Here is a 25,055-nt window from a genome sequence, read left to right on the forward strand (position 1 = left end):
TCTGATGTGTTTTCCAGTGTTCTGGCTGATCGCAGGCCGTGAGAGTCTGCAGTTATTTCAGTTTTTCCTCACCAGTGGGAGGAATAGAGAGGCATTGCAACTCCAACTTCTCTCTCAAAGTCACTAATTTTTCCTCTACTGTCCTAGAAGTATTTGCCCTTATTATCCCTGCTTTTGCCCCACTTCCACACCACAGCACCTCCCTCTGATTCCTGGCATGGGTCTGTAAAGCAGGAGACTCTTGAGTATGTAAGGCTATAGGAGAAAGCATCTTATCCCATTTCAGACCTGTGTGGGCATAGACAAGGCTCATACCAACCTGGTATGTGTCTGCCCACTTGCCAGCAAGGTTAACTTGTTTCAGGACACCATCTCCTCCTAAGCCATCAGAGGAGGTGGGCAGCGGCTGCCCTTGCACAGGAGCAGACTAACGGGTGTCCTTTGGCTCAAGGGAGTCAAGGGCAGTGAGGATAAGAGCATCCTAAACTGCTCCAGTGAGGTGTCCTCCTTCATGCCCCTGCACTGAGAGTCCTTAGAAATGCACAGGCAGATCAATAGGGACCTGACTTGTGGCAAATGACATTGTCTGATGGGCTGAGTGTGATGCTTGAGAGGTATTTTTTTGTTTTTCTAAGGACACAGTTAATAAAAATGAATTAGGGGTGGTAGCACTTTGACCTTAAGTTTGAACTTCTTCCTGATGCTTGAGACTCCAGGCAGAGCTCTACAATTCCCCAAATTCACTTTGTTCTACTGTGTTGTGTTTTTGTTTTTGTTTTTTTGATTTTTTTCTTTTCAGCTTTTAAAATTATTTCAATAGATGTAAAAATGTATATCTTGTTGAATTAAAAATGTGGATAGAGAAGATATCTCCTGCCTGGGGAGCTCAGCCGTGGGGTTTTGGAGCATTTATCTTTTCAAAAGAGATTCCTCTTTCTTCCAGCCTCTGCTGAAGCTCAGCCTTCATGCTCTGAACTGCTTTCTTTCCACGGGTTATCTGAAAAAGATTCTGCCTTCCCTCACTCTTCTCAGATCAAAGGGAACACTATCGGTTTACAAAGCATCCTGTCTCCTAGCATCTCTGTCTGGCGTTAACCTTTTCTCCAGGGGTAGGGGACTGGGACCCATGCTGCTGGGTCTCTGGTGTCTACAGAGGTCTTCTGCTCTGTGAATCTGAAAATCGTATCTAAGCTTCCTATTACCAGAAAAAAAAAAAAAAAAAGAAAAAAAAGTTTTACATTCTGATGATTTGGGCCGCCAAACTTTTCTGGTGGAGCACTACTGAATGCAGGGAGCTCCCGAAGGGATCAATTTGACCCCCTGTCCTTGATTTGCACTGTGGGGAAGAAAGGAATAAAAGGCATAAAAATGTAAGTTAAAGATAGAGTGTCACCCTTTGCTTTGAATTTCCTGCCTTTTGTCAAGCTAAGTGCTCAATGCTATTTAAATGCAAGTTTTCTATAGGAGAATCCTCCCCCAGCCAGGCTTTCATGGAAAGGTTTGCAATGCCCACTGCTTCCAAGGCTGCAGGTTTGGGGAGAGTTCATCCAAAATCTGCCATCAGAGAGCTCTCCCCATCTCTTCGTTGTCTTATAACTGGTTGATGCTTTCTTCACCTTCAGAGCAAAGAGATGGGCAGAGTTTTTGCCTTTACCACTGACAGATTTTGTCCTATGCTAGTGTTACCTAAACCGTTTTTTACCTCAGTTTACCTGTCGATTCAGTGGTTATAGCAGTGCTGATATATCTATAACATTTCCAAATGCCTAGATTTCGCTTTGTGGGTTGCATTTCAGTTGGAACAACTTCTTCAGAAAGAGCCTTTTGCTAATGGTGCATCTTTTCTCCTTGCCAAGATGGCCAGATGGCTCTTAGTTAAAAAAAAAAAAAAACATTAAAAATCTCTCTTTTTTTTGCTAGACTCTCATTACAGTATGCTGCTGATGGAGCACTTGCTTCTTAAATATTTCCTCCTTTTTATCTATCCCACCCTTATCTTGCCCCTAAACAGACACTCAATTAACCATGGGAACAGATTCTCAATTAGGCGTGGGCAAACCTCACAAGTTCATTTCCACATATTTATACGGTTGGTCAATGTTTTTCTGCCTCAGCTGATATTTCTGATTGGTTTTCAATTAAATAAAAGCATCTGTTCACTGGAAAAATGTTTCAGCAGAACTGAAGCTACAAGCCACTCTTGTTCTTCGGTAAAATATGTGTTAAGGAAAAGTCATTTTCTGTTGGTGGTGAAAATAACAAATCTCTGACCTTAATTTCTGCAGAGGTATCGAGCCCTGAAAATTTCCTGCTGATTTAGTAATGCATGACATAAGAAGCCTCTAAAAATGAGGCGAGTTGAAACAAAGTGAGGATTCAGTTATTCAAGTAAAGGCATGCCTCCTCCGAATGCTGTGTTGATCAGCTATACCCCAGCGTTACACCTGCTGAACAGGGGGTTCTCCTTCGGCTTTTGTGCTTCGGTGGAGATCTAGACCAACGCCACCAGGCCAATGGCAAGGTAAATGAGGGTGGCCATGTGGCCGTGTAGTTCAAATGCTTGCTTGAGCAAATACACTGTGAATGATTCCGTGACTCAGAAATCTGGCGATAACATCAGATGTGTTCAGATTATCCCAGAAAAACCCTAGATTGTCTCCATTTCAGTCACTGGTTTGTTCCAGTAGTGACCCCGAACACACTCTGGGTAGGACAAAGAGAGGTGGATTCATCCTCAACATTGCTGAGCTCATGCAAACCCCAGGAGAGGCTTGGTTCCTTCACAGGCTTAGGCAAAAAACCTATCTTTATTTGCCTGCCCAGGTCAGGCCATCCCTCCTGTAATATTTTTGCACGTGAAAACAGGGTTCTGGTCTCCAGCCTTGTTTTGGAGTCTCGGCAGCAAAACCCAAGGCACCCGTGGAGCACCGGGAAGGCAGGGCAGCCTCCTGCTTGGTGCGGGGACTCACGGCTGGGCTTAAGCACCGGATTAGCCACAGAATAGCTAAGCTCCTATAAGGCTTGGGAAAACATGCTGCCCTTCCATGCTTAGTGGGTTTGCCAGGCTCTCCTGTCACTTGGAATGAATGGGGAGAGAAATCATTATTTAATTATCTGGGAAGCCCTTTAAAAGACTAATCAGCAAGGAATTTCACTCCAGTAGTAACAGCTGGCTCTCACACTATGAGTCACAAAGAGAGATATTAAAAGGCTGTGTTTTTCTCAGTTAGTGAACTTATTAACTGTGCTCTCCTCTTTTATAAAAATGCTGCATTGTTCTCTAACAATGGACCCCAGCCCTTGAGAAATAAGACAGTAGTGGCCGGGGGGCTGCTTTACTGTAAAGTTGGGGTTTACCCCATTCAGCATCTCAGGCTTCAAATCCCTGGTTTGCTTTTTTGGTCGGGGGTTCAGGTGAGGATCTTCTCTGCTGCCTGGTGAAAATGGGGTCTGCAATGAGTAGAGTCCTTGAGGAAGGCAGTGAGAGCACAGTCAACAATGTGCTTCCTCACTGCCCTTACAGGCAGAGAAAAGCGCATCCCAGCTGTTCTCCTGGTGCTGCAGAAACAGCAAAGCTGAGCCAGGCTCAAAGCACGGTGATTTTAAGAAGGGACAGGCAGGACATGCTGCGACAGGTCTTCCTGAAAGGGATCAGGAGGTCAAGGATGGAAAGGGAATGGTCCTCCTCACAGAGCTGGGACAATCATCATCCTCTGTGGCTGCTGCATGGGGCTTTGAGTTGTCACCATGTCCAGAAGACCAGACCTGCCTCTTCTGCTCCTTCTTCATGAGCACAGCTTTGAGCCCCAGCGCTGTGAGCACAGCAACAGCTTGAAAAGCACTTTGCCATCAATTTTGGCACTGATCTTTCCAACCAGCTGTGCCATAAAATAGAATAGGAGCCAAAATCCAGGGTAGGTAGCCTGGAGATAGCCCACTTCCACAGCCTCAGCCCCTCTCTGCTCACCTCCATGCGAGCTCAGTGGCTTCCAAAATGCTGCTGAAGAAACTTGGCTGGCACCTGCCTGGGTGGATGTGGTGGCAGGACCATCGGGGGCGAGCAAAGCACCAGTCCAGCAGGTCTCTGAGGTCAGATGGAGCTGCTGCATGTCCCCCACGAGCATCTGCACCAGTTCCCCTGGCGCCAGTGGCCAGCAGTGGACTGGGGAGCATCAGCAGCCACAGTGCACTGCCTGGGGACAGACCAAAACTCAAACCGAAGAGCACCGGCTTTGCTCTCTTCTGAAACCTGCCGCCGTGTAAGGAACACTTCAAACCCCAGCCAGTCTGCTGGCTCTGGTGGGGACTGGGTTGCTGGGGGGGGGTGTGTGGGAAGGAGGGGAGGAAGGACAGAAGGGGTATGGGATTACATCTTCTGAAAAACTATTTTCCACATACACAGTGCTGTGACATTTTCGATTTTTCTTAAAAAAAAATAATATTTGTGTGTGCGTGCACGAGCATATAAACTCCACTCTCCCCAAAAAATCCAACCCAGACCAAACATTTAACTGTGAAAGTCATTTACAGGGTCAAATTGAATTCCTAGTGTCTTAGCACAGCAGAGCGGAGGCATCTCCATCCAGAATGCTCAATAATATTTACCTTGCAGACAAAAGTGGTCCAAACACAACCGTTCCCTCCTCTCCTGGGGCCCTCACCGAAGACAGACAGCTCAGCAATCTGGCAGCCGTGGCCAAATCTCACAGGGCAATATTTCAGCTTATATAAGGGATGGGTCTCCCTGCCAAGAGAGCTCCTACAATTTACATCAGGGAGGATTTGGCTGGAGATAAATCAGGCAGTCCTTCCCCCGGAGGAGCTGCGGTACCAGCAGCGCTCACCTGTCTGCCCGGTGTGGGAGACAAGCCTGTCCTGCCTCGGGCAGCCCCAGGTACAAGCTGCACATTTGGGGTGCCCTGGGAGAGGCAGACACTGATGGTGGTGAGGAGCAATGGCAGATCTGGGCGTGCTTAAGCACTGGCAAAATGGGTGCTCAGTGAGAGCGCTTTACTTATGGGCGGTCTCCTTCCCAGGGGGGTGAACTGGGATTCATTCCCAGGGATGCAAGCTGAGCTCCCTGCTTTGTCACCATCTTTTTGTGCCATTGTCCTCTTGGTCTTGGTCTCCTGCCACCTGTACTGTACCCCTGGGTGCTGTAGGTGTGGGGTAGGTGTGAGTAGGACCTCCTGTGCTTGTCCTCTGTATGCAAGGAGAGTGATGGAAAGGATGATGAGCCTCTAGAGACGTGGTTCCAGTTCCCCATGCACACCTCCTCATGCAGCTGCCGTGGGGGAGCACACACCATCATTTTGGGGCTGGTGTGGGCTTGCTCTCCACTCCTGCTCCAGGAGGAGGCTGGGAGGACTGCTGAGTCAGAGCTGTCTGAACCAGGGCTTCCCAACCCCTCTGGGTTAGCAGAGGGGACGGGAACAAGATGAAGCATCACTGAGCCGTGGGCAGGGTGAGCTCCACCTGATACCCATGGGGAAGTCTTCGGCAGCCTGACCTGGGGCTTGCCTTGCCCCCACGTCACACGCCCATCAGCTGTGTTGTGTAAATACAATGCAGTTTGCTCCTGGTTGTTTGTATTTGGTTTTGCTAGTCAGTAGGCTCACTGCACCCAGAGGGGGCATGCACAGGAGCTCGCCAGACTCCCAAGGAAGACCAACAAACCTTCAACTGGTGCGCCAGGACAGGGCTTCCCTGTAAGGACACAACACTGAAGTAAGGACACTGAACTAAGGACACCGAAGTCCATGCCCAACAGCACTAGATGCCCAAGCATATAATAGCGATGATAGGACCTCTTAAGTCCCTGTCAGAGGGAAAGAATGAGCCAAGATATTGTGTAGCTTGTGCCTGTTTCTGTAAAGAGCTCTCCTGTTACTGGATACTGTGCAATATCACAGGGTTTCTGGCCTAGGCTGCTATGAAAGCTCCTTAACAGATAAGAAAATATGCCTTTATATTATATTTGTCATTTGATTGTGAAAGGAGACATTTTAATCAGCATTTGTCAGCCTGTCTGATATATAAATAGTATTTTTATTCCGTTACACTGCTCTTATCAGGGTCCTCCAGTCTGTTCACTCACAAAAAACAGCGATTATCTTTTCTGTAGGGAAATCATGGCTTTCTTTTTCTTAATTGGACAAAACTTCTACTAAAGTGAAGTTCTGTCAAAACCAAGCTGAACGTCCTGAGCGAAAAGAGGAAAAGGGGGCAGACAGAGAAGTTTGCCAGAACCCAAATTCAGAAAAGGGAGGACAGGGTTGCCCATGCAAGGAGACCAGTGGGCAGTCACCAAGTAGGAGGTTCCCCAGGGGTTGGTGACCCCAAGACCAGCCAGGCAATCCTGGTGTAGCTGAAGAGGCAGCAAAGAGTTTGCAGATGATGGTATTTATGAGATATACAGGGAAGAAACAGACATGGAACATTGTTTCCAGCAAGTCTTTCTTCTCCCTCCATCTTCTTTTGAATTGCACAGTGAGTCTCTGCATCTCCCCATCCTGTCTCTGCCCCTGTGCTCACCTCCTGTCACTGGCACCTACAAACCCTTTTTCCATCAGTTTGTGCAACAAATCCCTGCACATCCTTCAAATGGGACATGCAAAGTCTGTGACACCTCAAGTTAAAACCAAGTGAGCCCCAAGTGGTGCTGCGGATTGCACTCCTCTGCTATCACAAATAGAGACTTGTGATATCCAGCTGCATTGGTGCTGCCTGAAGATTCCCTTCTGCTTTTCCTTCTGAAATCTGCAGTGTGCCCAGGGCCCTTCCTATGCTGCTGATGCTGAGGACGAATCTGCCCTGTGCTATGAAGTGCCATAAGCAACAGGCACTTGCACGTCGGTGCTTCAGCACAGATATATAAACCTAACCCCAGTTTGAGGGATTTCCAAATTCTGAATGAGAGTATGTGCCTGGTAGCCCTGTTTTCTGGGAAAAAATAAGAAAAGAAAAACAAAAAAAAAGGAAAGAAAATAATCAAAAAATAAACAGACTCCAAAGGCACCTGTTTAGGAGCATTCAAAGCACAGCGCAAAATCTAAGGCCATGGCTTGATGCTATGTCTACGCCTTCTGCAACAGCTCAGTTAAAAGGCTTTTTTTTTTTTCCAGAGGAAAATGTGACACTTAAAAGGTAACATATTCTTTTCACCTTCCAGTTTCCAATTCAGTTTGTAACTTAGCCCCAAGAAGTGATCGAGGGCAGCTTTCCTTTCAGCCCAAAATCTCTTTTTCATGCACTGGATGTCAGCGCTCCCGAAAAGATTAAATAAGGCAGAGGTAATGTAGATTTAAAGGATTTTCCAGATGAAGTGCCAGGGCACTTTGAACTGAAGAAGAAAGGGGTTGCTGTGTGGGGAACTGCTTGTTATGGGGGGAAGGCGCCGTGCGGGTGAACGTGCCGTGTCCGCGGGGCCATGAGGGCTGGAAGAGCACTGCTGGCTCTGCTCCGTGGGGCACAGTGCAACAAAAAAAATGCATAGAGGTCCAGCCGTGGATCTAGGGAACTGTCCTCTGGGCCTCACCAGGAGGTACCAGGATCTCTTTTCAGGATTAGAGAGGTAGAGGGACTTACCCAGCTGCCCTGGTGCTACCACGTTGAATTTGATGGATGTGCAACCATGAGCAGCACTGCTGGGGCAGAGGGGACCTCCACCCCCCTTAGTCTTTGCCCAAATATTCAGCTGTGCATCAACAGCAAAATCACTCCAAAAGGGATGCCAGCGTGGAAGGAAGAGTTGTGAGGACAGTCCATGGGCTCCCTGTGTTTGTTCAGCGGCCATCTCAGCTAGGGAAGGGACATCAGATGTCACCGGGGTCAAATGTTTCTGACACCACCAGGAAAAGAGGCACTGGGGCAATTTTTCTTGCTTGTCCTGTAAGAGGGAGACTCCTCCCTGCTTCAGCACTGGGAATGTCTGGGCAAGAACATGAACTGCTTTAAAGGATAAATTATTCCTGTTATCTCCAGATGGATCAGATCTCTAACAGAATCTGATACCAGCCGTTCAGGAGGAAAGTTCAAGGGAGATTTGTGGAACTGCTCACTCTGTAAGGAGCAGAGCTACCTTCTGGCCACAGGCAGCATGGGGAGAGAGAGGCAGGGGGAGGAACAAGGTTTAATAATAAATAAATAAATATATATATATATAAATATATATTAAAAAAATCCCCTTCACATTTCAGTAGCAGCTCTTCCAAGCATCCCAAACCAAATTAACTCATGAAAAATTCCTGGCAGATCGGCATGAATTCCACAGATAGGCGAAAAGAGATTTGGAGGCTGAGTGAATAAACAGCTTCGAGTCATGCAAAAGGGCAGTGGAGTGCACAGAAAGAGAAGCCAGGAGTCCAGCTCCGTTTCTCCTCTCTGGCTGGCTTTTTCTTGTGCCACTTGACCTTCGGGAGCACCGCTTGTGCCGTGAGAGTTTTTTATCTCTACTCAGGGGCATCTTTGTCTAATGAGCTGCAGAGAGGCATGGAGAGCAGTCAGGAGGCTGAAGCAGTTCAGGTATCTGATGCCATTGAGCTGATACTCATCTCTGCCTGTTCAGGCTTGTTCACCCTTCGGGAGATGTGGTTGTGTAGGTGTGGGGCAGTGTGGGATTATTTGGGAGCAGCAGGCAGCATCAGAAATACAAGTCTTGACAGCAAATCAAGGGCTGATTTTTGGGTGCTCTGTGCCTGCAGCAGTCCTGCTTCTTCTTCCAGAGCCCTTCATCAGTCTTCTGGGCAAATTTTCAGTGGCTGCTGACCTGGTGAGCTTTGGTGAAAAACATTTATTTTGAAATCTGACCATGGTTTGAATGGTGAGTTCTTCGGAAAATTGAAACTTGATGCATAGCCAGATCAAATAAAAAGCCACCGGGCGAATGACAGCAGACATCCATACCCCGCTTCAGTAGACATTCATAATACGATTGTTGAAATGTCTTTAGATTCCTCTCATCTCTTTTGGGCATCGATTTATTTTCCCTATTATTAAGGGATCATCCTGTACTATTTATTTGTTAGCAGCATGCTGGTTTGGCTTGTGCAGATCCTAGCACGTTGGTCCCGGTCCTTAGTGGGGTAAATGGGATGGAGGCAGGTTTGGCAGTAAGTGCCCTGATGCTGAGCCCAATTCCCCCACCACGGGCAGCTCTGCAACACATGTTCAGTCCCAAAGCCACCACTGAGTAGCTATTCCACATGCCTTCAGTAGCTATGCCCACATACCATGGGTATCTCCCCTGCTCCCCATAACAAACTTTCAGTAAAAGACCCAAACCCTTGCTATAAGTTGCAGGAGAACTCCCAGGCGTCCTCAGCCATGCAATAGGAGGAAATTCATTAAGTAAAATTCCCCCTCGACTTTATGAAAATGGTTACAGCCGTTACTGCAGACGAAAGGAAAGAGCCCCATGGCTCCTGCCCGTCTGAGCTGGGGGACACTCATTCCTGGTCTCTAATCTGGTGCCAAGTGCAGCCCCAAGTGGGTGATCCCAGACCATCGTCATTTAACACCTCCAGGAGGACCAGACCACACATCCTTCCCTGCCTTCCCTTTCCAGTCTCAGGTGCCTCCAAGGAAGGTGAGGAAACCCCAGCAAAAACAAACAAACAGGGAAAGAAAATCTGCTCCCAGGGTCTGCAGGCACCCAGGAACAGCCCTGGGTGATGGCACTATGTCCTGTGTGGGCAGGGACGTGGTCCTGCCTGGTCGTAAAAACTCAACAGCCCCTCTCGAGTGGGATGATTGTGGATTTTTTCATAATTTTGAGGCTTGATTTTTAGAGTGCTGAGCATCAGCACCTTGCCCAGACCTCTGAAACTCCGGCCTCAAACCCTCTGGGCATCATCTACCCCTATGCAAGTGCACAGCAGGGAGCATTGGGCAGGCAAAGGCAGGGTGATTTTCAGATACAGCCTTAAAAACTGCAGCACAGGTTGCTCTTTACGACTCACGTGAGGCATTGCACATGGCTCTTGGGCACCCAGGACCGGTTGGTCACATCCTGCTTTCTCTGTGTCACCCCCCCACCAGACCCTTCATAAACACAGATGTTCCTTCTCCTCTGACAAAAATCATTCGTGAAAAATTCAATGGGACGTTTCTTCCCCTCTCTTTCTCCCCCTCGTTTTTGTTGTATTCTTGACAAGCTTGAACTCCATAGGGGGGGAAAAGAAAAGAGCAGCCCAGCCCCTGGTTCTCCCGCATCCTGCAGCAGTGCCCATTTTACATGGTACAAAGGTCATTTAGCATAGCATGAAGCCCTCAGCGACTTGCACAAGGCAATTTCATCTGATCCGTGATGGAATTCCACTCAGCCAAAGTCCTTATTATTATGCATTTTTTACACATTAGGATTTTCCTTTTGTTGGCAGCCAGATCTCTTCATGAGGTGTTAAAAAGTGCAGAGGGGCTCTCTGCTCCACTTCGGGGAGCTAATCCTGCCTTTAAGGCTGGGATAACTGTTTCATTGCGGGTCGGGATCAGCTTTAGAGCCTCTGACGTTTGCTGACAAGGATCTCAGAAACCAGCACAAAACCTGCGGTGGAAGAAAAACCATCCCCGTGTCTTGCCCCAGTGAGGGCCATGAGACTGTAGTTTCTTCCCTTTCTCTCGTTTATTTTTTTTTTTATTTTTTTTTTTAGTTCTAGCTCCTAGTTTTTTGAATGCTTTCCAAGCTGGAAAACATGTGATGACTCATTTGCACCTGTGAAAAGCAATCCTCCCGGTTTGATGGATGATACAGCAAACCTTAAAAAATAAAGGTTAACCGGTAGAGTTAAATAAATAGATTCTCCCCCAGCAGTGAATGGAGCAATGTCGTAGGCAGAGCCAGCATCTGCTTCATGCCAATCACAGCCACACGTCTCCTGGGTAGCCAGAATAGCCACTTCATTAAGAATTTTGGTCCTTCAAGTACTAATTAGATTATATCTGAATCTGAAAAAAAAATGGCTGCCTTTGTTTATAGCTCTTATAATATAATATCCAAGCCTATTGTAATGTTTCTGGCTGAAAACTAATCAAGCCCAGTGCTTCAGTCGGGAGGATGTTTCGGTGATTTTAAACTGTTTTGACTTTATCAGAAGAGATGAATTCAAACAAGAACAGGTGCAGAGAAAAGCAACAAGGATGTCGCATAATCAGGGCCTGGAAAGCCTGTTTTATGAGAAGGGACTAAAAGAGATTGGCTTGTTAAGCCTAGCAAAATGAGGGGAGCATGATTGCTGTCTATAAATACATCAGGGAAGTAAATACGAAGGAGGGAAAAGCGCAAAAGGCAGGGCTGGCACAAGAACAAATGGGTATAAGCTGGTCACTAATAAACACGGTCAGGAAATTAGAAGATGTTTTCCAGCCACCTGAGCAGCACGGCTCTGCAGCAGGCTTCCAGCAGGAGCCAAGGGAGGGAAGGCTGGGCATAGCCTGAATGGTGCTTGGGCAGTTTCTGGCAGGGATGGCACGTCCTGAGATACGGGAACTGACTGCAGGGAGATGCCTGCTGGTCCCACCCTCATCTGTCAGTGAAAATATCTTGTAACGAGGCGGGGTGGGAGGAGGAAAGATGGAAAATTGTCACAGTGCTGGCAATTTGTTGGGAAAAGGCGACTTCTGGGGAAAATCATTTCTCAGGGAACAGAAATAAGCAGTGAGAAAATTTCAGCCAGTGAGATAAGGACTGATAATGAAATGTGTAGTGGCAGTGAAATGGTTTTCCTGGATAATACAGGAAGCAGATAGGAGAACTGGGAATAGCCCTAAGCCTGTTTTCTTCAGGACAATACATGCTTTCTTCCCTGAAAGGTAGGGAATCCCAGAAAAGCTAGATGGGACCAGATCCTGTAAGGGACCACTCCAGCTGCTAGCAATGAGCAGTGTTTGGTAAGTTATGAAAGGATGAACTGAATTTTGGCTTTTTCCTCCTACCTTCCCCATGACCAAAATTGTAAACATGGGAAAAGACTTCCCTTCGGCACACTGCCTAAGGAACACGGGGTAAATTAGCAGAGCTATTTAAGTCCCTTGCTGAAAGTGGCTTTTTTTCCCCTTCTGATTTAGGCAAACTGAAGTGTTTAAGAGAATTCACCAGTCTGGCACAGTCCCTCCGTCTGAAGCTGGTCTGCTGCTTATGAAATCCTTAAACAGTCTTGGCTCAGCAGAAACATTAGCTGTTTTTGTTTTGTGACTAGAACCCAAGTGTTATTTGGAGTCATCCCCTCACAAACGCAGGCGCAGAGCACAGTGTTTTGGTCAAGCTGATCCTGCTCCTGCCTGAGTGAAAGGCTTTTGGCTAATTGGTTTTTAAGGGCTCTGACGTTCGGTCATCATCCTGCGAAAGATAAGAGACAAGAAGCTTTCTGGTTTTGCTTATAAACCCGGAAAATACACAGCAATAAAAAGCCAAGTGTCTGGGGGGGAGGTCTAGGTCCCAATCTCAGCAGCACCTCTACTGGGTCACCCGTGGCTTTGTAAGAGCAGGATGGTTTCCTCAAGATATTGTTCCTATCCTGTTTTTCTGGTTTCTCAGGTACATTTCCAACTCTTTTTTTTTTTTTTTTTTAACCAATTAACAACGTACTGGTCCCCCTTCACTAATAATAAAGGCAAAGAAAGGTAAAGCAAATAGTTACCAAACAACCGAAGGGACTAAACAAAGAGTGACGCCTCTACACAGACAAGTAACCCCTGGTACTGTGTCTGTAGCATATCAACGCAAGCACACATCAATATCAGTCGATACTCTACCGTAACCCAATACCATATGCACTTCAGCCACCCAAAAGCGTCCCAGGCATCCACCCTGCTCAACACATGCTGCACCTTGCTCTCCTTTTCCCCTGCAATTCTTTTTTTTTTTTTTCCTCCCTTTTTTCCCCTGCAATTCTCCTTTTTCCCCTGATTTACTTGTTAACTCCGGACAGGTCACTCAGTCCCAAGGTTAGTAACCAGGTAATAAGCTGGCCCTCGAGGTTCAGATGCAAGATCAAAGGTGGTTGGAAGGGCTTGGACAAGGAAGCTGCTGTGTTAAAACATGGTTACAGGTGCATGACAACCGATTGCTCCAAAGAGACACTGCCAATATTAGCCAGGATAATGCAGAGGGGATACATTCATTACTTGGGTAATGATTTTACTTGCTTTACTTGATGCTTGCCTTCAGTGGACTCACTCCAGAAATGATTTGTGCATTGTCCATATGCACATGCTATTATTTGTCTCTGCATTTATCAAGCTTGGGTCTGCACTGAGACTTGAGAAAAACCTGACAAGAGTATAGAGATGCAGAAATGGCCTTCAACTCTCTATTTGTTAAAAAGGCAGATGAAAAAGCACTCTAACATGCTTATAGATTGGTTGGCTATGAGGACATCGATGTTATAGATTTGTAGGCTGGGCACAACCTCACTGAGGTTTTAAGGGTAAGGGTTTCAATGACTGTGGTGCAATGAGAGTGGCGTAACACTTGTTTTTTCTCATTGCTCTCCCAGACAGTGCCTTCAAATGAAAAACATCATCCATGGTGTGTACTGCAGAGAGGAGAATAACTGCCTGGCTCATGAGTTTCTTGTTGAATGTGTTCACTGAAACAATGTCATATGAATAATTAGGCAGACGCAGAAATACTTACTGATGGGTTTTGTAAAGTACATTTTCTTTCTATCCCAGAAATGCCCTTGCTACTTTTGTTCTTCCTTTAAAGTGAGAATGGAAGCTCTCAAACTAAATCATCAGCTAGTCTTGAACTTAGGCTGGTGACTTCGTGTTACTTAGACTTTCTGTGACAATTGTATTCCAAAGTAGAAAAAAGGCATAGTCTAGACAAGTGATGGTGTGTGCAGTTTCATTTAGAAAGATGGACAGAAGAAGGGCAATATGGAAGGAAAGAACCTGTGCAGACGTTGCTCTGAACTCCCGGAGAAATGGAAGTGAGAAACACTTTGCTGCCCAATCTGTGCTTTGCATTCAAATCCTGCTGTGTGCTATCTTTACTACTGCCCCGTGCCTATATGGACTTCCTTTCTCCGAAGCTCTTTGCTTTCCCATACTGAAGAAAAAGGAGGATCTTCCTCTTTTAGCCTTTATCCTGTAGCCATTTGTTTGGCTTGTGCTCAAAATAAGAGTGAGATGATTGCAAAGGAAGACATGTTAGTAACTACAGCTTGGCTAAGCACCCATCAGTGAACAGATGATACAACATATATATACGTGTGTATACCAAGAGGTGGGTGTCTTCTGGTTTCTTCTGATCCCAAAGCAAAGCCTGTTTTTGTGTTTGAATCATCATAACTCAGAGGTCTTTAGGTCTGAGACTCCAGTTTTGTTCTTTTTATTATTTATTTATTCTTCATATGCACTTAATCGTTTCTAACAGATGTTAAAGATCCTTCGTGTCATATGAAAATTACTAAAACCAAACTGAAACGTGGCTAATAAATACGTATATGCATATTCCTGAATCATGGCTGCCTGCTCCTGGATGATTATTGCATGGATCCCAGATTTCATGCTGGTGAAATGTATTTAAACATGAATATCAATTTGAGACTTCAGTTCTGATCACACTAGATGACTCTTAACAACCATGACCAACCTCTCCTCAAATCATTACCATTCGTATAGCCACAAAAGGCAAACTTGATGAGAGAATGAGAAGCTAGTAGGGTCTCAGGCTAAGCATACAACGGTGGGATAGCTATAAATGAGCCTTTTCAACCATAAATTACATGTGGCCAGTAATTCCCTTTTCTCCCTCTCGCCCTCCCTCCCCATTCCCCCCTTCCACTCTGAAAACCCTGGGACAAAGGCTTGCCTCTCTGAAGGATGCCTTTCTGGAGGATTAAGCAGCTTTTGTTGACAAAATACAAATTACAACTCCTTTGCTTGGTGTCCCGCCTTCTCAGCTGGGCTCCAGTCCCTGAGGGACAAGGCTCTATTACCCCTGCGTAGATGAAGAGCTCAGAATAGGCAGATGTAATTATTAACACCATTCAGTGGGGTGTCTTTCTGAATTATCAATTAAAAATCTCTACTGTTTTTCCTCACAGTAAATAGAAAGCCGATGGCAGTTAATCTATTGTGCAGCAGAGCTTTATATGCATGTTTAAACAGTGTGCTTCTCTGCTTTTTTATCCCAAGGGCAGTGTGGGGTGAGAGGGACTCCCATGAGGTAGCACAAAGACCCCTGTCATTCGACAGAGAGAAGATTCTTTGGAGAAATATTGTCGCCTTCCACCCTTGCAAACAGGTCCTGTAGAGATGGCCAAACAGGCGAGAGATGTCTGATATTGTGGAAGATGACAAATGAGCCTTCCCTGCTCAGACACCAAAGTGCATCTAAACAGCTGTTTTGATGCACTGCTATTAAAATGCAGAGTTCATGGGCAACAGACACACGAACATGAAGTGAAAACAGAAATTAAGCAACGTGACTAAAACCAACAGCCACACTGAGCCAGGCTGCCAAGAGCTGTCAGTTTTTGGCAGAGGGAGAAGACCGGCGAGGCAGGTTTTGGGGAAGGGGCTGCGAGGATGGCTCAGGAGCAGGAGTCCATGTGTAGAGATGTGTCAAGTCACTTGCTGATCTGTCAGTACGTCGCCAGCTCTCACAGGAACAAAATTCACTGCAAACTTCTTGAGATGGGTTGTTTCAACTTAAAGCTCTACACTGAGAGCTTTAAAATTTCCAATGGAAGTTTTGGAATGACGGCGTGGTGTGGAGCTACCACCTCCATCTGACAGCTCCAAGCCCAGTCCCAATATTTCTAAAACGGCTAATATTGCTCTCAGATTCTTCTCCACTTGTGTTCATGGTCATTTTCTTCTTCTAAGCAACTTCTCTCTGGTCATACAGTTTGACCTATTGCATGCACAGAGCAAAGTCCTGATTTACAGGTAAATTAAATCCAATTTTTTTCCATGTTGTATATACTGTATATGTTGTCTTTTCTCGTAGCTGGGATTTCCACTGAATTCACAGCAGAGTGAGAAAGGCTTTTAATATTGAAAAAGTAGCATTATGCACAACAGGAATGGCTGTTCAATAATTTCAATTTCCAAAGTGGAGTCAATTAAAAAAGCACCCAAAGAAAGACAAAACAAGAAAGATTTGGGACTATGTCTGTGCTTGGTAAGTAGAGCTAAAAATGCCATATCAGACAATAAGAATAATAGCTGTTAAGGAACTGGAAAGCATTCGGGGCTGGACATGTGCCTTCAGCAGTTTAGAAGCTTATTTTATTAGCACTTAAGACCTAGAAGTAGCACTGAACTCTTGACATGTTGGACCACTTCCATCTATTGCCTAATACAAACCCTATTCTCCTTTCCTAGCTCTTCAGAGTCATGATTACCTAATAGCATGCAATACCTGGGTGCAGTCCCTCCCAATCTCTCTCTCTCTCTCTCTTTTTTTTTTCTGTTCATTTTAATAAGACAATTCTCCATGCCCCAAAAGTTGGCAGACCATAATGGACCATAATGCACATGCAAGTGTTCCAAGCTGCACCGCTCTGCTCAAAAGCCTTTCTCCAAGATGAATAGCATTTGAACTTTGTCCAATTTTTCTTATGTGGTATGTGCCCTTTATTTACTCTGTCATGTATATCTCACTCCATTTAAAATATTCACAGTTTGTTTTCAGTGCTATCTGGCTGGCCTTCAGTCTGGGTTTAACAAATGTTAGACGTTACATTCACTTGCGTATTTCAGGTTTTGTCATGAACCAGAAGGGAAAAAAAAGGAATAATAAAAAAAAAATTGCCTGCACCGTGATTTAAATAACATGTTCAGATCCTTTATTTTTTTGTTTTAAATGCCTTCATCTCTTGGCCTTATAAGGTGCAGACTGTCTCATGCTGAACTCTAGCTGGGTGGCCTCAGTCAGCCAACAGCCCCGCAAGCTCATCCCATTAAAGTCATTATGTTTACTTCTTATTTCAACAAACCAACCTGGATTTTGAGACAAGAAAAATTGAGGGAAGGAATCCTAGGTCCATTTCAGAGTGAAAGGGTGCAAAATTCTGTTGCCAATAGGCTGCAAAATGGGATCTTTCTGCGTTTGCTGTTAAAAATGCTTTTTTTTTCGCTGCAGGGAAGGTGAATTTCTTTCCCTATGAAATTTGAGGAAGCCCTCAGCTCATGGACAAGAAGTTAAGAGAAGGTAATTGCTGGCAACCAAAGCAATTTTTTATCGGAGTAACACTGCTTAGATCTAAGAACACTTTTTTACCGTTACTCTGGTCCCATTTCCAATAGGAGAGCGTGTACCCCCATGGATAACACCAATAACCTTCCTGAAGTGCTCTCAGTGGTTGGGGAAACTGAGGCACAGAGCCTTACTTCAGCTTACACAGAACATTGCTGGACAAGCCAAGAACCAAATGTGTGTGAAATATACACCAAAGAAGGATTTGAAGCCCGTGCCCACTGACAAGTAGCATACCTTATGCTGGGAACGCAACTTCTCCATGTGCCTCTGGTGCTGTGCAAAGGAAGTGAGCCCATGGTCTTTCTCCCAGGAATGTGTGGTCTGTGATGCAGAGAGAAAGGACAAAAAGTGGAAGGCAACAGACCTTGAGGCCAGAGGTACCAATGTGAATGATGAAGGGTGATCAGCCATGTACAGGGGAGTGAAGCCAGGAAAAACAAATAAACACAGGTTCCTGGGTGAGTGCTTTGGATTCTGGGCTGGGATTATGGTCCTCCCTCTGTCACTGAGAGGCCATGCCATCATGGCACTTTGTTTCTCCATAACACATCCCACATGCTCTCAGGGCAGGGATAGGTTCCCAGAGGATCCTGGAGTTTCTGAAGAAAGGAGCCCTCACCAGGGTGGTTCCCAGGATCTCCTGGATTGAAAAAAAAAAAAAAAAAAAAAGAATGATGAGTGAACCTTGCAATGTGCTGGGTTTTTCCCTCCAGAGCTGGACACAGCCCCAGGTACCTGCGATTTCCCTGGGGCAGTCACCCTGTGCTTGATTTCCCTCTGACCCTCAGATAAATAGGACAATAAAAGGAAGACTGAAGGATGAGTTGCCTTGATTAAGTGTCCAAGTACATTCCAGAGATACCGGGCACTACGAGGGCTTTTCAGATTCAGCCAGATTGCAGCAGAACAAGAACCAGTAAGAAGAAGCTCAGCCTGGAAGTTAAGGGCAGTCAAATTCACAAGGCATGCAAAAAAATAATTAAAACAGCAAGGCTGATTAACACATAGCACAAACTATGGAGGGGAAGCAAGACATTTCCAGATCAACACTGAATGCCTTTCTGGAAGTCGTGCTTTGATGAAAATAAAAATGATTTGGCTCAACGGAAGGAAAATAGAGTGAACCCGGTTCCTTGGGAGGGATTTCCAGAAGACTCCTCCAGCTGAGCAAAAGGCTCTTCTCTAGTTTAACAGTCTTCTGAGCTTTTTATTGTGGAGTTTTATTTTTACAAACTTAGTCCTATCAGTTGCGCGACAAGAAGTGTCAGCACTCACCCAGCAGTTCACAGGAGGACTTTTATCCTTTTGTGTCTCACAAATGTCTCTGCGCACAAGGGAGAAAGAAAAGAGGGGAGGAGAGCGTGCTGGAGTGACTCACTGCAGAACTGGAGAAAAGTCCCAGCAACTGTCTGGTGGAAGGCTGAGCCATGCCAACGCTCACAGCCCCGGAGAATTGCTTAGCAAGCTCTTGTGAGATGAAACAGCAAAGCAGCAAATGCAAATGGTTGAGCTGGATAAACAAAAACATCCCGCGAATAAAAATCTGGGAAAATGGATTCAGGCTGCTCCATCGCAGGGCTGTTGACTGCATTCCTTCTCAGCAGCAGGATTTGGCCTTGATGCTGGCAGGCCTGTGGCCACGCGGGGAGCTCCAGCCTGCGTTTGAAGAGGCTTCGAAGCCACGCTGCAGCTCAGAGGAATGTGCGAATGCACCAGCTCAAAGACAGAACAAGTCCCAGCACTTCTGCAGCCTGGAGTAAAAATCGATGCGCTGTTCACAGCTGTATTAAAAGCCACGACCTCAAGACTCTGCCCTGTGGAGGGGCTGCCCATCATTCATCCATTTGCCATCTAAGCTAACAGATAGTTTGTTTGAGGTCCTTGTGGGCAGAGGTAGGAGCTGAGCAAAGGTCTGACCTTCCGTAGGAAAACTCATCCACTTTGTCCTACGGCTTTCAGAAAGCACGGACTGAACTTTCTGCCTTGGGAACCTGGTTCTGGACTTTTCTTTTGGAGCTAGGCTATATAGACACATTCAGACCCCATACAGGTTGATGAATCTGTGATTATGAGAGAAGAGCTTCAGGTTGTGTTTGCAGCTGAGGTGATGAGGTGCTCACTGGTACAGGAAAACACTCCCCAAATCATAGTGCTCGGTACCCTATTGCATCCTGCAAATACTTGTGCATGTGCCTAAGCCGTCCTGTGCTGGTGGGAATGATGGGGACAGATGTGACCTGCACCGTAAATCAAGGAACAGGCACTTAGAGTGGAGGAAGTGAAAGGCTGCAGCTTTAATCCTGGTCAGTGACTAATATGAGTGGTAAATCGAAACAGACGTCAGAGATCGTGAAGCACTTGTTGTGACTGTTGAATACACGTCACAGAACCTCAGCTATCCTGCCCAAGGATGCTACGCTGCCTCTGTTCCTTGTTGTTTTTACAGTGTGAGATATTTTTTAAAGACCTGGGCTCAGGACTCAGCTGTGATATATATGTGTGTGAGAGGTGATTTTGTCTGGGTGCCCCTGGATGCTCTGAAAGCGCCAAAACTCAGCTTCTCACAGCCACCTTCCTAACAGCGAGGCTCAGAAGTGTGTGACTTTGATCTTCCTCTTCAAGAGCAGGATGGCTTTGAAGGAGGCCCAATGAACTTTTAGCTTGGGAGGACCAGTGTGAGTCCAGACTGCTTTGTTTGGGATTCAATCCCATCTGCTGGAGCTTGGGGACCCTTCCTTTGGTGGGAAAGAGAGTTTGCTGCAGCCCCAGTCCTGCTGGGAAATTTCTCCATGTGATGGCTGTTAAACGTTGGCTTTAAGGTTAACCTCACAGCTGCCTGAGATGAATCCAGGTTGTGATGCCTCCCTGGTTTGGGACGGCTTCATGGTGGAAAACCTTGCTCAAAACTATAGAAACCAAATAATTCTCAGTGCTCCTAGTACTTGCTGCTGTTAACACTCAGGGTTTTTTAACAAGCATGGGCAGGCCTGTGTTTATACACCTAAACCTGTAACAGGAGCATGTGTATAAGCAGGGGTGTTGCCTGTGCACCTACCTGCAGACCAGATTTTCCCCAGGTCAGCTGAACATTTTGGAGTCCTGCTAATGTCCCAACCCAAAGACCTTCATTTCCAAGGGACTTGCTCATAAATTTTGACATCTTGGTATGAAAGTCATGCATGCAAGATCTGAATCACCTCTCAATTCTCAGCTTCACACATATGAGTATCTCTCTGCAATGTTAATGCAGAGAATTTTTTTATTTTTGACCGAAAGTTGACTTTTTTTCATACATATCTCTTTATTCTAGCCAATGGACCTTTAGCAAAACAGAACATTGCAAGGCCTGTAGTGAGACCACAACATTTTAGTCTGCACGTATCTGGGTAAGCATCTGACTAAAGAGAAATTACTAGCCTCTATGAATTTTTTATGACTGTTTTCCTATGGGCAACTACACAAGAATTCACCTTTCATGAAAGCAAAAATACAAACTGTTGTTGCAAAAAAGATTCTGAGAAATATGAACCGTGATGCTTTAATCATTAGAATTCAAATTAGTAAAAAGCTGTTGATAATTTTTCAGCCATCTTGTGATTTTTTAAGGTAATCTCAGGTTTTTGAAGGTTTTGTATACAGTTTTTCAACTATGTAGCTGGCAGCTCACACACCTCGAAAATACCAAGGTTATGACAGCACCCAAATGATTATATTAAGCATGTTTTCTTGCTATTGGATTCAATGGGTTCCTTTGCGTACACAGACACACACATATATATATTTTCAAAATCAGACCATTCATGTAAAAGATATTGGAGACAGAAAACAACTTTTAGTATGGGTGATGGAAAAATGACTATGCTAGCACAGCCAGCATTTGCCACTTCTGTTTCCAAGTGACTGAGACTTTCCAGAGGCAGTGAGTACCCTTGTGCTGCAGAGAAATAACTTCTTTATACAGGCAGCTTATGTGGTAAATTGAAAAGAACAGTTGCATTGCCTAGAAGCTGCAGATCAAGTGATGCACGCCTTGACTATATCACTCGTCTCCCATCTATACTCCCATCCGGGACCTTAAATGATTTTTTTACCTCCTCATAAATGGTTTACTAATTCACTGGCATTTGTGTGCGTACAACCAAACACAGGCAGCCTTGTGGTCATGGAGTGTCACATTCAGGAACTATACTCTTCCATCACCTTGGCTTTTAATTCAGAGGGAAGGCTGTTTTATATATAACTCATCTTAGGCAGTTCCCTAACTCTTCAGTGTCCTGAATTCTTCCTAGGAGACATTTTGCATGATATTTACTGAAGCGAATTGGCCAAGGTCAGGAAAATATTGTTAGTATAGACACACATATTTTTCATTAGAAAAGAAAAATATATTCTTTTTTTTCCTATTGTTATATAGATCTCTCATGATTACATGTTGGTAGTCCCTCAGCTGGAGGGGACGTTTGCCATGTGTCATTTTGTGCTAGTCTTTTATAGTTTGTGCAGGGCAAAACGGAGGACTTTTGCCAACCCTCCATTGTCAGAGTGGGGAAAGAATGGGTGAAGGGCTGCTTCAGTCTCCTGTGACTGCTCAAAGACATCTTGATGTCATGAAGGATTGAGTGTTTTTCGAACTTCAGGGCTAAATGTTGCAGTCCTGTACTAATGAAGCTGTACAGCTTCAGCAGGAATTCAGTCTTTCCAGTGTCTGTAGCCTGAGTGAAGTTTACACTCAAGAGACAAACTTGTGTATAGAAGTGTAGAACATCTTTGGCCATTGAGATGCCTTTAGCTTGGGCTCACACTGGGCATCATGCTTGGGAAAGCAGGATACTTTACACCAAATTATGGAGTAAATTGCAGTAGTGGCAAGGACCCCATACGAACTCTCCTGGGACCATTACTCTTGGTGCCATTGCTAAAGACAGTGTCACCATCTTGTCAGTGCTGTTGTTAACAGCCTGATTAGATTGAACTATTGCAATTGCAGTCACACTTTTTGCTGAGAAGACAGTCCCAAATTCACTTCCTTTGTGAATAAGACACAAAGGATAGCTTATAAAGACAGATGGATCCGTGCTCCACCTAAAAGAAGAAACACCCTTCCTGAAAATATACAGCCTTATCACTTGTTCAGACCTACAGTTAATGTAGGATAGAGCAAATGATGCACTGTAAGAGTGCAAGAACATGAGAATGATTGTACAAAGATCCTGTTAACCCACTGTCCTGTTTCTGAGCCTCAAGTAGTAGCAGATGCCTAAGAGTGTAGAAAAGAGTAAGCATAGAACAGGATTCAACAGTTTGTGGCCCAGGGACTTCCTCAGCCAGGCTGAATCTTTCCAAATATGCTATGCACAAATAGTCACAAATGGATGGTTGGGGGGTGAGGAAAATGACTTACAGTTGCTAAAAAGTCAAAAGTAGCTTGCCCCCAATGAGTCATGAGGTGAAGAAAATAAGCTTAATGTTAATGAAACTCAAGGTGGGCGTGAGTGTAGCTGGGGACCTGCAGCGGAGGCAGGACGTTGACTGCTCTGCTGGGAGGGAGAGGCAGCAGCAGGGGAAGAGCTGCAGCCCAGCAGGACTTCAGGTCCCACAGCCTTGGGAGATGGCTCTGCAAGGGAGGAAGGCCAAAGTGAATCAGTGGAAAAATTGTGTTGCGCTTAATTTGGGTTTAACAGTCCTCCCCCTTTCTAAATCACCATAGAGTACCATATGGGGAACCTCATCCAATTAGGCAAATCTAATTTAGTTGCTTCTTGAACTCAGTGATCTTCCTTGTTAAGATTTTCAGCTTTAAACTGAAGCATGTTGGCCCATTTTGTTAATTGCGCCTGTTGGGCCAGGCCTCCTGTCCTTGTCTCTAAACAACATTACTAAGAGCTGGTGAAACGCATTGATCCTCCCTGGTCTAGCCATACACGATCAGATGAGCCAAAATAAACACAAACTGGGCAACTTTTCCAAGAGAGAAAACACCTCATTTGTTGAACCTCCAGGTCTCAAAGGCGCTTTGTCCATTTTTACTTCAAACTTTCCAGAAAGAAAGGCCTGTTCTTCCAGAAGATCATGGATGTAAAATTCCAGATGGATTGTTGCAGACTTTGAAATTTAGGGAAAAAAAATGGTTGGAGACTGGGAAACTACTGTAATATGAATACTGTTTTAGACTACTGTCTCTCCACAAAATACTCCCGAATATAGCAGCGGAGGGCAATATGATGTATTGGGTAGCTTGAACAAACCTCCAAAGTGACGGTATTTTCAGGATTTAAACCATCCAAATTGCATTTGAATGTAATAGAAACACTGAGCACATTATGGTACATTTAAATAAAACATTTTACCAAGTATTAAATGAGGAAGCATTCAGCTGGTTTTGGCTGCAGATCGAGAGGCATGCATTAAGAAAACCTGAGCTTTTTCACACACTGTAATATTAGTTACTTGGCAAGAGACTCTCTAAACCCTCATTAGCAGGGTTGACACTTTGGCAGTGAAGAAAAGCATCTGTTTATGAGTAAACCCTCACATTATCTTCCTCAACTCTTTTTTTTTTTTTTTTTTCCTTTCCCTTTCCCATCAAGGATGTCTCTCTGAAGCCATCCCACCACTGTTTTTCTCTGATAACATATTGGCCTGTCCATATGCAGGACTTCCTACAGGTGATGAATGGCTCCTTCCAAAGGTCATTAGCTACACAAAGCTTTGGAACCAGTCATACTAAGGCAGATATCTCCTTTCCTTATTTAGTGATTTAGTGTTTCAGGGAACAATCAAACCAAGACTGGTATCTGACACTCTGTGGGGAGATTTTCCCTTTACAAAACTGTGTAACATTTCCCTGTATAAAAATGTATAAAATTTACTTGGTTTTATTCCACAATGTTCCTTTTTGCAATGAATATTTTTGTCAAAGTTCAACATTTGAGTTCTGTGTTCAGGAATACAAAATGAACTATTATTTGCTTCTGCCCACCTCTGGGAGTACTGCCTCAGGAAACTGGGACAGCCACATGTGAAATCTGGACCTCTTAGATGGCTGCTTGTTGTGGGCTCAGTCATCCACCCACTTCTCTCCACTCAGGTCCCTTGAGTGGAAAGCTGGTAGAGGTGAAATGTATCCATCAAAAAGCCTTTGAGAGGTATGTTCTCACTTCTAGAGCAAAGTTCTGTGATTCAAATGTGTGCAATTTAGGAGCACTGTTTACTCTCCCACTCTGTCTGAAAACTATAAGAATAATTGATCTAAAAATTAAGTAGAGGCCATGCCAGCTAATGTGAATTGCCATTCCCTAATGTATGAATGTGAGAAGGGGGAGAAAGCAAAGGTCATCTTGACCCACTCTACACCAAAAGCTTGGAGTCTGTTCAGAAAACTCCTGCCTACTAAGCCCCACTGAAAACAGTGCTTTGATCTTTGTACAATGCGCTCAATTAGAGGGAGGGAATTCTCAAACAAAAGCTTTTTTAAATTTCCTTTAGAATGAATATTTTTGAGGGTGGTGGAGGATGGCAGCAACAATTGAAGGAAATCATCGCTCACTATTTGACCAGACATTTTGCTAAAACATAAAAAGCCATGAGGAAACACACTTTGGAGGGTGGGTACAGGTATGAAACTGCTCACAGCATGCTGCATGTGGTGCAGAAGATGATAGATGGCCATAAACATGTAGCTTTATATGGTTCTTTTCTCAAAGCATTTCACCCCATGGACCTCACTTTATTCAGTGAAGCTAAGGCATGCAAGAGGTGACCTCAGATAGAAATCAGAGTTCTTCCTCCTCTAAATGCTTTCCTCTGCCATAGGTTTCACATTAGCTACAAAGAGAGTCAGAGT

General features: G+C 45.0%; 2 long non-coding RNA genes across 2 annotated transcripts; both read left to right on the plus strand.

Annotated features, from left to right (window-relative positions):
- Nucleotides 1-3,011: 3,011 nt before the first annotated feature.
- Nucleotides 3,012-4,575, plus strand: LOC308194961. Its single transcript, XR_013951107.1, has 2 exons — nucleotides 3,012-3,414; nucleotides 3,524-4,575. It is a non-coding gene; the product is annotated as an uncharacterized lncRNA (long non-coding RNA).
- Nucleotides 4,576-15,147: 10,572 nt separating this feature from the next.
- On the plus strand, nucleotides 15,148-21,615 carry LOC308195200. Its single transcript, XR_013951323.1, has 3 exons — nucleotides 15,148-16,576; nucleotides 17,096-17,164; nucleotides 17,260-21,615. It is a non-coding gene; the product is annotated as an uncharacterized lncRNA (long non-coding RNA).
- Nucleotides 21,616-25,055: the final 3,440 nt, after the last annotated feature.

The sequence above is a fragment of the Anser brachyrhynchus genome (assembly GCF_964034855.1).
Source record: "Anser brachyrhynchus genome assembly, chromosome: 4".
In the NCBI taxonomy this organism is placed as follows: Eukaryota; Metazoa; Chordata; class Aves; order Anseriformes; family Anatidae; genus Anser; species Anser brachyrhynchus.